Source organism: Balaenoptera borealis (assembly GCF_965194805.1).
Source record: "Balaenoptera borealis genome assembly, chromosome: 4".
In the NCBI taxonomy this organism is placed as follows: Eukaryota; Metazoa; Chordata; class Mammalia; order Artiodactyla; family Balaenopteridae; genus Balaenoptera; species Balaenoptera borealis.
In genome coordinates, this window is record NC_138861.1 from 60,940,317 (window position 1) to 60,954,611 (window position 14,295).

Genomic DNA, 14,295 nt, shown 5'->3' on the forward strand with positions numbered 1-14,295 from the left:
AATGTGCCAATCTAGTTCACATGATTACTAAAACCTTATTTTGTTTAAACCTAATGTTTTGTAAATTGTAGATATATGTTTGATAGGGGAAAAAAGAAAAAGAAAGAAAGGGCCTCGGACTTAATAAAAAGCCTTGTGCTGGTGGTGACCTTTAGATTAACTCATTAGAAGGTGGGGTCTGCAAAGCAGCTTTGAGTAGGTTTAGTATCATATGTCTTAGAATTCATTTACATATCTAAGCCCAAAACTCCGCTTGCAGTTAACTATTAAAAACAGCTGGTTATTTTAGTTTCTAGGGTAAAATTAAGCATATATATTAATCTAATTGCTTAATTTAGCTGGTACATTCTGCTTCTAGGTTTTTCATGTGACTTTATTATAAAATAAGTTATTAAATTAAAAATTAAAGGACTGTAAAATTTAACTAATGCTTGAGAGCTCACAAAAATCTGCATTTTGAGTCATGAGAATTTTAAATTATATTTTCTTTTTTTTCCTGTTTGTGTCAGTGTTATAGAACCTATTTGCGTATAAATCAGTTCAAGAAAATACATGTCAAAGTGAAACTATAATTGGTTTTGGCCTTGGATGTAATACACCATCAAATATTTGTATTTACAGATATATAGATATTTAAATCCCATTTTCTTATTTTGGGGGTTGTAGGGTTCCCCCCCATTAAAAAAACTGGCTAATTTTCATGATGGTGTAATGATGGTGAGTGGTATTCCTAATACTTAGAATGTTAAGATAATTCATTAAATATTTTACTATCTTCAGGAAGAGAATTTGTTAGGGGGAGAGGGCTTGGGAGAATAAGCTGCAAAGGGAAGCTAGGCGGGGTTAACAGGAGAAAAAAGCCTATGCGCATTATAAAGTGCTGCATGATCAATGAGCATTTTCTGGAGTCCCTCAGTGTATGCTTGGAGCTGACATTGCAGCAAGTCTCATGGTTGTTCTGCAGAGTGAAAACTGATTCCATTGTATTATCTAGCTCCTTGCAGACACCTGCCAACATACTCTTTACCCCTGCCCTAAGAGCTATTGTCTGAGTTGAATTCTCTGGTTAATTTCCATTCTTTTCCTTTCTTTTTCTTTTTTATATTTTGATAGAACTAGTGAGTTTCCTTAGAAGTGGTATGGTGAATCTTATAAATAGTGATATATACTTTCATCAGGGAACTTCAATAATTAGCAGTGGTCACATGACTATTAGTGGTTCAGATTAAACAAGTCTAATTATAAAGTTCTAGTGGGACATTTTTATTTGCTTTTTAAAAATTTTGCTTTGGATTTTAAAAGAAGCGTACCTTATAGATTTCAGTAAATTTATATGACATTTTCTTTGGTCATTTAAAATTTCAGCATATGATGGATTTTAGAAGTCTTATTTTCTGGGGAAAACCCACTTGGGCATAGTTTTATGCCTTAAGTATAGGTTTTTCTAATACTATCTTAAAAATTGGCTTTTCATTATTCCCACTAAAACACAAAAGTGTTTAACATCATGTAAAGATTTTATGTTGCCTAATTTGTTCATAGTTACTAGTTAGTTACAGAGGTTATTTTACCTCTGTAATTTTGATTGTTTGTCCTAATTTTCAGTTTCTCTTAATTTGGTTCCTATACACCTGTTGCATTAAACCATACTAAGTGAGTTTTCTCTTTATTTAATATTATTTTATTTAACTATTTGGCAATTACTGGCAGACTAGAAGTGAAAATTTTCCAACTAGTAATAAAATATTCTTTTCCAAAATTAAAAGTACTCATAATGACCTAATGCTAAAAATAAAAGTTTAAAAAGAATAGACTTGCTAACTCTGAAGCTAAATATACCATTTTCTAAAGTACCTCATATTGCAAGTGAATAGATATATTTTATACAGTGAGCTTTCTAGAAAAATTTTTTTAACGGGTTAGCTCCTTGTGTAAATGTCTAATAATGAATAATGAAGTTCATCTATATGCCACAGTGACAATTTTATTATTGTATCTAATACTGAGCCAAACAAACTTCTAATATTTGAAGTTTGTCACCATAATTTTCATCTTTATGACTGTTTATCTGGAATTTTATATAGATTTCTGATTATTTACATTAAACATTGAATTCCTGTTATTTTTTTTTCTTCTTTGAATGTAACTTGGTCTTTTGAATCATACTTTTTTTTTTTTAACATCTTTATTGGAATATAATTGTCTTACAATGGTGTGTTAGTTTCTGCTTTATAACAAAGTGAATCAGTTATACATATACATATGTTCCCATATCTCTTCCCTCTTGCATCTCCCTCCCTCCCACCCTCCCTATCCCACCCCTCTAGGTGGCCACTAAGCACCGAGCTCATCTTCCTGTGCTATGCGGCTGCTTCCCACTAGCTATCTATTTTACGTTTGGTAGTGTATATATGTCCATGCCACTCTCTCACTTTGTCACAGCTTACCCTTCCCGCTCCCCATATCCTCAAGTCCATTTTCTAGTAGGTCTATGTCTTTATTCCCGTCTTACCACTAGGTTCTTCATGACCTTTTTTTTTTTTTCTCTTAGATTCCATATATATGTGTTAGCATACTGTATTTGTTTTTCTCTTTCTGACTTCACTGTGTATGACAGACTCTAACTCCATCCACCTCACTACAAATAACTCAATTTCGTTTCTTTTTATGGCTGAGTAATATTCCATTGTATATTTGTGCCACATCTTCTTTATCCATTCATCCAATGATGGACACTTAGGTTGCTTCCATGTCCTGGCTGTTGTAAATAGAGCTGCAGTGAACATTTTGGTACATGACTCTTTTTGAATTATGGTTTTCTCAGGGTATATGCCCAGTAGTGGGATTGCTGGGTCGTATGGTAGTTCTATTTTTAGTTTTATAAGGAACCTCCATACTGTTCTCCATAGTGGCTGTATCAATTTACATTCCCACCAACAGTGCAAGAGTGTTCCCTTTTCTCCACCCCCTCTCCAGCATTTATTGTTTCTAGATTTTTTGATGATGGCCATTCTGACCGGTGTGAGATATCTCATTGTAGTTTTGATTTGAATTTCTCTAATGATTAATGATGTTGAGCATTCTTTCATGTGTTTGTTGGCAATCTGTATATCTTCTTTGGAGAAATGTCTATTTAGGTCTTCTGCCCATTTTTGGATTGGGTTGTTTGTTTTTTTGTTATTGAGCTGCATGAGCTGCTTGTAAATCTTGGAGATTAATCCTTTGTCAGTTGCTTCATTTGCAAATATTTTCTCCCATTCTGAGGGTTGTCTTTTGGTCTTGTTTATGGTTTCCTTTGCTGTGCAAAAGCTTTTAAGTTTCATTAGGTCCCATTTGTTTTTGTTTTTATTTCCATTTCTCTAGGAGCTGGGTCAAGAAGGATCTTGCTGTGATTTATGTCATAGAGTGTTCTGCCTATGTTTTCCTCTAAGAGTTTGATAGTGTCTGGCCTTACATTTAGGTCTTTAATCCATTTTGAGTTTATTTTTGTGTATGGTGTTAGGGAGTGTTCTAATTTCTTTCTTTTACATGTACCTGTTCAGTTTTCCCAGCACCACTTATTGAAGAGGCTGTCTTTTCTCCACTGTATATGCTTGCCTCCTTTATCAAAGATACGGTGACCATATGTACATGGGTTTATTTCTGGGCTTTCTATCCTGTACCATTGATCTATATTTCTGTTTTTGTGCCAGTACCATACTGTCTTGATTACTGTAGCTTTGTAGTATAGTCTGATGTCAGGGAGCCTGATTCCTCCAGCTCCATTTTTTGCTCTCAAGATTGCTTTGGCTATTCGGGGTCTTTTGTGTTTCCATACAAATTGTGAAATTTTTTGTTCTAGTTCTGTGAAAAATGCCAGTGGTAGTTTGATAGGGATTGCATTGAATCTGTAGATTGCTTTGGGTAGTAGAGTCATTTTCACAATGTTGATTCTTCCAATCCAAGAATATGGTATATCTCTCCATCTATTTGTATCATCTTTAATTTCTTTCATCAGTATCTTATAATTTTCTGCATGAATCATACATTTTTAAAAGGTGCTTTTATTTAAGTCTTAATAAAAAGAAAACAAAATATCATCAGTGAATTAGTGCCGATTAATTCTCATAATGCTATGGTTTACCTTTTAAATTGTGATTGCTTATTATATATACCCCTGTGTATTTAACCTAAATTTTTAGATGATCTTCAAAATCTTGAGTAAAATACTGCAAGTTTCTAAAACTTATAGTAAAACTGGAAAAGCTTGATTTCAACTTATATCATTGCTTCTCAGCTATCCAAGGTAATGGATTTAATAGAATAACTTGGTTATTTTAATTATGCAAATAATCCAGTCAGTAATTTTCTTCTCCAAACCAAAGTAGTCAAAGTGTTTCTGTTCCTTTTGCCCACCTTAACTAATACTCAGGAAAACAGCCAAATACAGATGATGGAAAAGGGCTGGGGGGCTTCTTAAATATCTCTTTTTTTGTATTGCTTATGTTAGTTTTGCTGAGACATGATTATAATTTTAGAATTTTGATGTTCTTCCTCTAAGTCATATATAATAATTAATAATGAATCTTAGTACTCAGAAAGATCAGTAAGAAGAAAAAGTCCTCCGAACTTTTTTTTTGGAAGGGTATATTCCAAATTTGTGTGACCAAGTGCTGTGTATATAAACCTGAGGTTTATACAAAAGCTTTTTAAATATGAAAATATAAAACATATGAGAGGTCATTTCAGAAACTTGATTACTATATATTCTGGTTTCATTGTTTCTATTTGAACCATGTTTAGTAGTTTTTCTATAAGAATTGCTTTAGAAATGAGAAATTTTCACAAATCTTTTAATTTTAATCAAATTCAAAATACTTTCTTCAGGTTATAGCATTTGATATATTTTTGCTTTAAAAAAGTAGCAAGTTTTTGAAAATAAAAATATTTACAGTGTTAAGTATAATAACTCTCATGCCCGATCTTGTTCCTTTGTCAGCTAGAGCCAGTTTCTAGCTTCATCTGTACTTGATTTGACGGGTTGTAATACATAATCTAAAAGCCTTAAATCTCTGTCGTTGTTCCTTAGAGATTCAGTGGTTGAGGATTTGGCTGAACTCTTCAGGGTGTAACTAAATTAAGGGTCAGATTTAAACATATTAAGTAGGTTTATTATGGAACCATTTCTTGCTCTGTATTTATCTTGACATCAGAGGGTTTTTAATAAAATAAGCTTGAAAGAGTCACAGGGACACTATTGTTTCCTTTTGATTTGTCACCATTATGGACTAGTGGTAAATAGTGTATTTTCATCTAAACAGGGTAAGTCCATTTGCTATTTATCATAAAAATTACTTTTAGTAATGATATGAAATCTCTGTGAAGTAGACTCTTTTGACAGTTACTTCCTATATTTCTTTTTAGTCTGTAAAATAAATTGGCTTATGTAATGCACATCATTTATATATTTTATCAGTAAGTCTTCCATGGGTTTCTAAAGTTCTGTATCTATATAGTTAGTATAATACTGGTGACATTTTTCACTAGGAAGAGTTGGAGTTACTCTTAGGACATAAATATAATTTGATCTGGAGACAGAAGAGTTTAGCTAAATATGTAAATTATTTGAATTACTGTAAGTAACATTTTCCATTCATTAAGAGGCTTTGGAAGGATTAGACATTTTAGGGGACTTCCTTGGTGGCGCAGTGGTTAAGAATCTGCCTGCCAATGCATGGAACATGGGTTTGAGCCCTGGTCCGGGAAGATCCCACATGCTGCGGAGCAACTAAGCCCGTGCGCCACAACTACTGAGCCTGTGCTCTAGAGCCCGGGAGCCATAACTACTGAGCCCTTGTGCCACAACTACTGAAGCCCACGCGCCTAGAGCCTGTGCTCCGCAACAAGAGAAGCCACCGCAATGAGAAGCCCGCGCACCGCAACTAAGAGTAGCCCCCGCTCACCGCAACTAGAGAAAGCCCGCATGCAGCAACGAAGACCCAACGCAGCCAATAAATAAATAAATCAATTAAAAAAAAAAAAAGAAGATTAGACATTTTGGGCAGATTGAATCTTATATAATTTCGCTCCAGTGTTGTGCATCTTTAACATGCTAGGCACTTGAAATTCAATGAGCTTATTAGTCCAGCTAACTTTGCTTCATAAAAGTAAAAATTCGGAAGATAGAATGTCTGTGATTGGTATTTAAACATTCTTGGATTCAGGATGTGTATAGATTTGTATTTGAATACTAGTATTTTACTTCATTTGTTCATCTGAATAGTTTGAAACCCATGTTTTTAGCATTCTGAAATTTTTAGTACACAAATATTTTTCTTTAAGCACCTTTACGTTATCTTTTTTGTGCTTATCTAATTGTTATGCATATTTATGAATGTCAGGCTGTCTAGAAAGTCCCCTAGATCCCATTTTCATCTTTTTATCTGTAAAGATTTTTCTATTACCAATTCAATCAGTATGTTGTTATACATAATGTGTATGTATATATGTGTATGTTCATGCAACACACTCACATATATGCTTACATATACTCTGTATACACACATCCATGTTCATGCTACTTTATGCTTTATGAATACTCTTATGTATATATGTGTATGTTCATGCAACACACTTACATATATGCTTACATATACTCTGCATACACACATTCATGTCCCTGCTATATTATGTTTTATGAATACTCTTATTTGAAAGTTGAGTCTATCTTGAACAGAGGAGCAGAAGTTGCAACATTGCTTTCACACATCAACTTTGGGAGAATGCATATAGGAGTAGTAGAAGATGACTAAGAGATACACTTATGTTAGTTAATAATCCCTCTAAAGAAGACTGATATTTTAGTGGAGTATAAAGACTTCAAACAGCTTGCAAAAAGATAGTATAACTAGAGGTATGTGAATTAATCTGTTATTACTCTCACATGAGAGTAAAGGCAGGGTCATCCAAATGCCACTGGTCCCACATTAATCCAACATAGTCCAGTGGTTAATGTGTAGGATGCTGTGAAGCATGCATTAGGAAAAGTCTACATCATGTATTACCTGCATATACATGTAGCAACATTGGCACTTTCCTGGTTCTGAATTATTAGGGGCCCTGTTCTGACCCTTTACTGAAGTACTCAGTCTGACGTGAAATGACTTGATCACTACAAACTTGCTGAGTATCAGAGTCCTGCTTAATCGTTGGTTTGGTTTTAATACATAGCTTCCAGATTTGCCAAGACAAAGGTTTTTCATGAGGTGTTTGTAAATGTATGTGAGATAACTTTTGGTTTAATGAGTGGTTAGATTAATATTGGCCATTAATATTGGTCTTGGATGGAATCACGCTTCTAACTAACTGGCTATATGTTGATAGATAGGTACATAGGATGCCCACATAATTTTATGGTGGCAATAGAAATTGACCACATTAGTTACAATTTGTTGAAAATTTAAGTTATTATACAGAGAGATTGTGTCATTACATGTTAACATAATTTTATAAAAAAATAACTGTTATCCAAAAGAAAAACAACTGAGAAGAATGGCCTTATTTTACATTTTTACAAATATCTTTTAAGTCTGGCTTAATAGAAGATAACTGGGCTCATATATCTGCTTTTATATTCAGTCTGTTGCAATACATTATTTTGGAGGAAGTCTAAGAAGAAAATGTCTTACGTTTATATGAGGGTAAAAAAAGGGGAAGGATATTTTAATAACCCTTTTGATAATTGTGGATATTCTTCTTTGATACCACTCCTAAAACTACTCAAATGGGGGTTTCCTGGAGATCAGTTGCAGTGTGGAATCTGAAACATTAATAATGAATTTTCTGAACTTTGTTCAATTAAAACCCACTGGTTTTTTGTGCATTTTGAATAGATCTTTTGGTGCATGATATTGTAGCACCATACATTGGCAATTGGAAAATACTGATTTACTGACTTCCAAATATTGCTGCATTTTATTCTGCAATAATAACATTTGCTAATATCACCACTGTTCTCCTTAGAAAAGTAAAAAAGTGGGAAGCTGTCACATTCAGTGACAGATATAAGTTTTCCAAAATTCTAATGTACACTTGAAAGCTTGATTTTATCACTGATGACAAAGAAAGTGAGTTGTTTTCCTTGAAATGATATTGGTGTTCGTGAAAAAAACTATTGGTTTAGCTCACATTTATATAAGTGTCTTCTTGAGACAACTACAGTACCTTGGTATGCAGCAGAAATGTTTCCCATTTTGTTACACAGAATATTAAAAAGTAATACACCCAAGGTTGAAAATTTTAAAATTAGTACTTTTTACTACTTCATAATGGAAACTCACCTTTTTTTTTTCTTTTTCTTTCATTTAATTATGAGTGCATGACAGAAGAATATGATGATTCGTGATATGGCCATGATTCATGTAAAGGGACCAGCAGTTTTACCCACCATTACTTTTGTATCATCAGTACAAGTGTCAACACAGTGAAACAGGCAAATAACATTTTAGTACTGTATTATAAAAATAGTTTTAACTTCAGAGACCCTCTGAAAGAGTCTTGAGGATCCCCATTGATCCTGTGGACCATACCTGAATAACCGCTGGTTTAGTATATTGCCCAAGTTTACAGTCAGTAATGGCATAAAACTAAGATTTAGATTTAAGTCTATTTGATTAAAATGTTTTCTTTTACCATTTTATCAAATTTCTTAATTTATCACATAGTCCCAACTTCTCTAATCTCTTTTGTCACTCTCTAGGTTTCTTTTTCCTTCAACTACAATGTAGCAGATTTAAGACATGGGAAAAGTTTTGTGGAAAAAAATTTAAATACTGCTTTACAATTATAAGCCCTAGATTAGTCATTCAGAATTTATGAAAAAGGATTTTGAGGATTCCCGAGTGAAATATTGAGTGAAAGAAGCTAGACATAAGTAGAAAGTGGTTTTGCTTGAGGAATAATATTCCGTAAGTAACACTTTTGATTTTGGTAAGGGTAATTAAAAACTTAAATGGGTTATAAATTTCATCAAATGTCATATGTTACAGTTCTAAATGATTAGGAAAGGACTTTATAAATTATAACTATTTGAATATTCCTATCTTAGCAAGTGGAAACAAGTATATGAAGTATTTGTCAAATTTGAATATTTTTCTTTTTGAAGGTTTTAGGCTTCTTTTCTATATTCTGTCACAGGTGCCAGCTGGTTTTCATCCAGTCACAGAAGTTCTTTTTTTGAGACTAGTTCTATTTTATATTGTCTATGAAAATGAAAAATGAGATTAAGATAATATATATCTTGGTTATCCAAAGACTAAGCTGTTTCAGATTCCTTTGCATAGTAGCAAATTAAGTCATTTAAAATCTACTTCATACTTTCCTCTTGTATTTATATGTACTGTGTTTTTGCCACAATTTAATTTTGAAATTGGCACTGAAATCATGTGGTCCCATAGGAAAAGATGGTCAGTTACATCTGCACATCTCTGTCTTTACACTTCTTAAGTGCTGCAACTCTTCTCCCAACCTCCAAATTCCAAGGGACTGTTGAGATGAGGAGCAATGTTGAGCCAGTGTTAAACTGCTTGTTGGTGTTTTCTGCTCTCTGAATTCCTTCTTTAGTCTCAGACCTTTTATCATTTAGCCTCTTTCTCTGAGTTTTGATACCTGCTGCCCACTTTATTTTGATTTCTTATTCCTGCTACAGATTGTCTAGATTCTGCTCTTCTACTTGATGTTTGACTATTGTGACCAGCCTAACTCCTTGATTACAGACCTTCTCATTTGTTGACCTTCTCATTTGTCTAACTAGTGTTTATCCTTAACTGGTTCTAACCTTGAATTTGTCCTGTTGCCATTTCCCTAGTCTTTGTCACATGTTCTACATTTGTAATTTATGCCCTGTCATCATGAAAAGATCAACATATATTTGTATGAACTGTTTAAGCAAGTTTGAGAAATACAGTTTCTAAATTCTTATGTTCCATAAGGAAATACTGGTTAAGATTTTCCAAAAACTTGTGCTGGTGTTTAAGCGTTCACAGACATTGGAAAGTTTTCCTTTTTATTATTTTGTCACATTTGTACAGTATTTGTTATCTTCCCAAAATATCTTTCTCAGTTTCTTTTTCCTGATTTTCTTGGTTTTATCTATGAAATAAAGTAAATGGAGATAATAGTAGATGGAAAACTGCTTTCTTCTATGAAACTTTATTTAAAAAACCAAAATATTAAGATTAAGCCCTATAAATGTCATTTGAAAAAAATCTTGTCAGGTGGATCATCATTTTGTAAATATTTTATGAATTACAAAGAATATGTCTTTTATAAAGTGTGATAGGTAAGTGAGAATGCGGAATTATGTTGACATTAATTTTTAAGTATTTCTAGAGTATATTTAATAGGCTTCCTTTTTCATTGTCTTGAGCTTATAGTGTTATTATATGATTTTCTGTGAATAGTTTTATTCTTGGTGTCTTCCATGACTTAGCATTGTATCTTGAACACAGTAAATGCTTGTTTCTCATTTTAATTTGAGTTATACAATGAAGGAATTACCCTCCTATCTTTTTCTCTTGGGAAATTCTTTGAACTCTTAGCTTCGGTTAGGTATATACATGGAATGAGGAAGAACTAAAAGTTAATCACATTACTCAAATCAACCCAGGTGATCAGTAGGTTGGAGTTCTAAGACTTAGAGTCTTCGTATATTACTTGAAATAAGTTTTTTTTTATTCTCGTGCTTCTTAATCTCTAAAGTTAAATTGTACCATATAGTTTCTCTAAGATCCCTTCTAGATATAAAAGTCTTAACTAGAACTCTTAAGACAGTGGCTTCAGTAACTTCTAAACAAAAAGTTTGAGGTGATGGTGTGTATCTCTCATGTATTTCAAAAGCTTTATAACCTGTTTTTCTTTGTTACTTCACATTTAAGAACCAAATCCAAGCTTAGTTTTGCACCTGAACTATCTTTTATTTGACATTCTTATACCCACCCAACTTTATCTTTACCATATTTAATCTGAATTGTTTGCCTTTACATTGTATTCTAATATTCTGTTAGTGCTTACATTGTTTACCTGCTACCCTCTTCAACATCTATTCATTATTCAAAGTCCTACTCCTTCCCTAGGGTTTTCTCTCTTTAGCTTTCCTTTCAAGTTGATTATCTCCTACCCTTTTCTGCTCTTAAAAAGTAATGCGAGACTGTGTACATTTAAAATATTTTAATGTCTCTGTAATGTCCTTGGTAAATGTTAAATTCTTTAATATGGATACCTTGGCTCTTTTTAAATTAAAAAAATTACTTCTGTATTTATGTAAAAGATATTTCATCCCACAAAAGAATTTGAAGTAGCTTATAAAAGTATATATTATAAAAAATAAAAATACAAAAGGCAGAATTAGTAAATGAAGACCAGAGGTAAAAGTAGTACACAGAAATGCATATACAGGGGCTTCCCTGGTGGCGCAGTGGTTGAGAATCTGCCTGTCAATGCAGGGGACACGGGTTCGAGCCCTGGTCTGGGAAGATCCCACATGCCACGGAGCAACTAGGCCCGTGAGCCAGAATTACTGAGCCTGCGCGTCTGGAGCCTGTGCTCCGCAACAAGAGAGGCCGCGATAATGAGAGGCCCACGCACCGTGAAGAAGAGTGGCCCCCACTTGCCACAACTAGAGAAAGCCCTCGCACAGAAACGAAGACCCAACACAGCCATAAATAAATAAATAAATAAATAAATAAAAATTAAAAAAAAAAATGCATATACAATATATAATTACTAGGCTTAGATTGAATTAACTAGCAACCAGAGCCAAATTAGAAACTTGATGAGTTTTGAGGTTTGTGTTATTCATAAACTCCATAAGCATACTACATGATCTGGATAACTAATATATGTCGTGCAATTTAGGTCTCAAAAAATTTTTTTCTTTGGGCCCCTGTATTGGAGGAACTGCTTGTTGTAATAAATAAGTTCATCATTCCAAAAGTAAACAAGCTTTATATTGTTTCTACAGAATGTAAGCGAAGAGTTTTCTGTTAAAATTCAGTTGGGTTAAAAAAAAATAGTACTGTAGCCTGAGTACTCAGTTTTCTGGTGGTCTGGTTTGTTTCAAGGATAAAATTTAGAACATCTGGAGCAGAGGTTGCAAACTCGTGGTTTCTTGGCTATATCAGATTTAGAAATGTATTTTGTATAGCTCACATAATGTTGGCCCACATGATGGCCATTTATTTACATTTTCTTTAATTATCTCAGAACTTTTGTGTAGTTTTCACTGTTCAGGCCTTGCAAATGTTCTGTTAAATTTGTCCCTTTAGGGGAGGAAAAACTTCTCTACCCTCTTAGATTCAGTGACTGAGACCTGCAAATTAAACTGATAGCAGATTAGCAGGAGAGAAGATTTATTACACATGCACATGGTGGGGCCTCATGGAAAAGAAGTGAAAACCCAAAGAAGCAGTTAGGCTTGGGAGCTTATATGCCATTTTAACAAAGGGTGATAAATTGTGTCCTGACTAGACAAAGGAAAAAGAATTTGGGCTTCTAGGGTGGTAAATTGTAGGAAGGTAGCTATATGGGAAAACTAATTGGTAGATAAGGATTATTTATTGAAGTTTCTTATGCAGACTTAAGTGGGAGCCATCACCAGTGAAAAGAGTCATCTCCAGTGATTGAGTCTTTCTCCTCTTCCTGGTTTGGGAGAGGGCAGGAGGGTATACTTCACAAAGGGGAAATTTGTGTACTACTTTTAGGCAGAAAGGGGTAGGGCATAGAGTTCCTTCTCTGCATCTGCCTCTCAGTTGCCTTCAGTCAAAATAATCCTTATGCCAAAATGGTATATTTTGGGGTAGCATATTCTAATGTCCTTTATCCCCTAAGTGTTTTATGTTTTTTTAAATTATTGTGAATGGTAATTCTTTATATTTTATTTGGCAGTTGCTTGTTGCTTATATATAGAAATGCAATGGACATTTGTATATTGACCTTGTATCCTACTGGCTTGCTAAATTCACTAGTTCTACCAGGATTGTTTGTTTGTTTGTTTGATGGTAGGATTTTCTACATACATGGTCACCACTGCAAATTAAGTCAGTTTTTTCTCCCCTATTTTTATGCCTTTAATTTTTTATTTCTTCCTTTATTGCCCTAGGTAGGACCTCCAATAAAATGCTGAATAGAATTGGTGATCTGTGGACAACACTGCCTTGTTCCTGATCTTAGGGGGAAAAGTTCAGTTTTTCCTAATTAAGTATGATGTTATCTATACTCTTTTTTTGATTCCCTTATCTGGTTGAGATGTTCCCTTCTATCCCTAGTTTGCTAGGAATTTTTATTATCAAAAACAATAATTTTTTTTTTTTTTTTTAGTTGAAGCATTTCAGTTTATTTCACTGAATAAGGTATTTTACATTTGTTGATAACTCTCTACTTTGTTCCAAGTTACTTATGTGGCTTACAAAAATACATATGAAATAAAAAAAAGAATCAATGGAGACAAAAAAGAGCATGTTAAAATGTAACTATAATACAGTTGACCCTTGAACAACACAGGCTTGAACTGGGCAGGTCCACTTATACATAGATTTTTTTTCAATAATTCCATACTAAAGTATTGATACTACGTGATCCGCAAGCAGTTGAACAGTTGGTTCTCAGATGCAGAACTGTGGATACAGAGGGCTTACTGTAAGGCTTCTGACTTTCAGTTACATGGGAGTCAGCGCCGCTAACGGTGCCCCCCCCCACCCCTGCCCTGTGTTGTTCAAGGGTCAACTGTACTCAAAACATGTACTGTGAGCACCTCTAAGGTGGGTTAGTGAGAGCTGAACTTGGCGCCTAGGTTCAAAAGATATTGAATTGTCGGGTGTTCTATCTGTTTTTATTAAGATGATCCTATGATTTTCCTCTTTTATTCTGTTATTGTGTGAATTATATTAATTGACTCTTGGATTTTAAGCCAACTTTGTATTCTTGGGATAAACTTCATTTGGTCATGATGTATGACCCCTTTGGGATATGGCTGGCTTTGGTTTACTAGTATGTTATTAAAGATTAATGTTCTTCACAAGGCATTGTGGTCTTTAGTTTTCTTTTCTTAAAAAACCTTTGACCATTTTTGTATTAGAGAAATGTTAACCTCATAAAGTAATTGGAAGTATATCTTTCTCTTCTATTTCCTGAAAGCTTGTTTGAATGATTGAATTGACCAGTGAAGCCATCTATACCTTGTGTTTTATTTGTGGGAAAATTTTTAATGAAAATTTCAGTTTCTTTGATAGAAATATAGCTATTTAGCTTTTCATTGTCAGT

The 14,295-nt window shown here is 33.6% G+C and overlaps 1 protein-coding gene across 19 annotated transcripts in view; it reads left to right on the forward strand.

Moving 5' to 3' along the window:
- ANKRD17 (ankyrin repeat domain 17) overlaps positions 1 to 14,295 on the forward strand; it is a 250,560-nt gene that overhangs the window by 33,439 nt on the left and 202,826 nt on the right. The gene's annotated exons all lie outside the window — the stretch shown is intronic.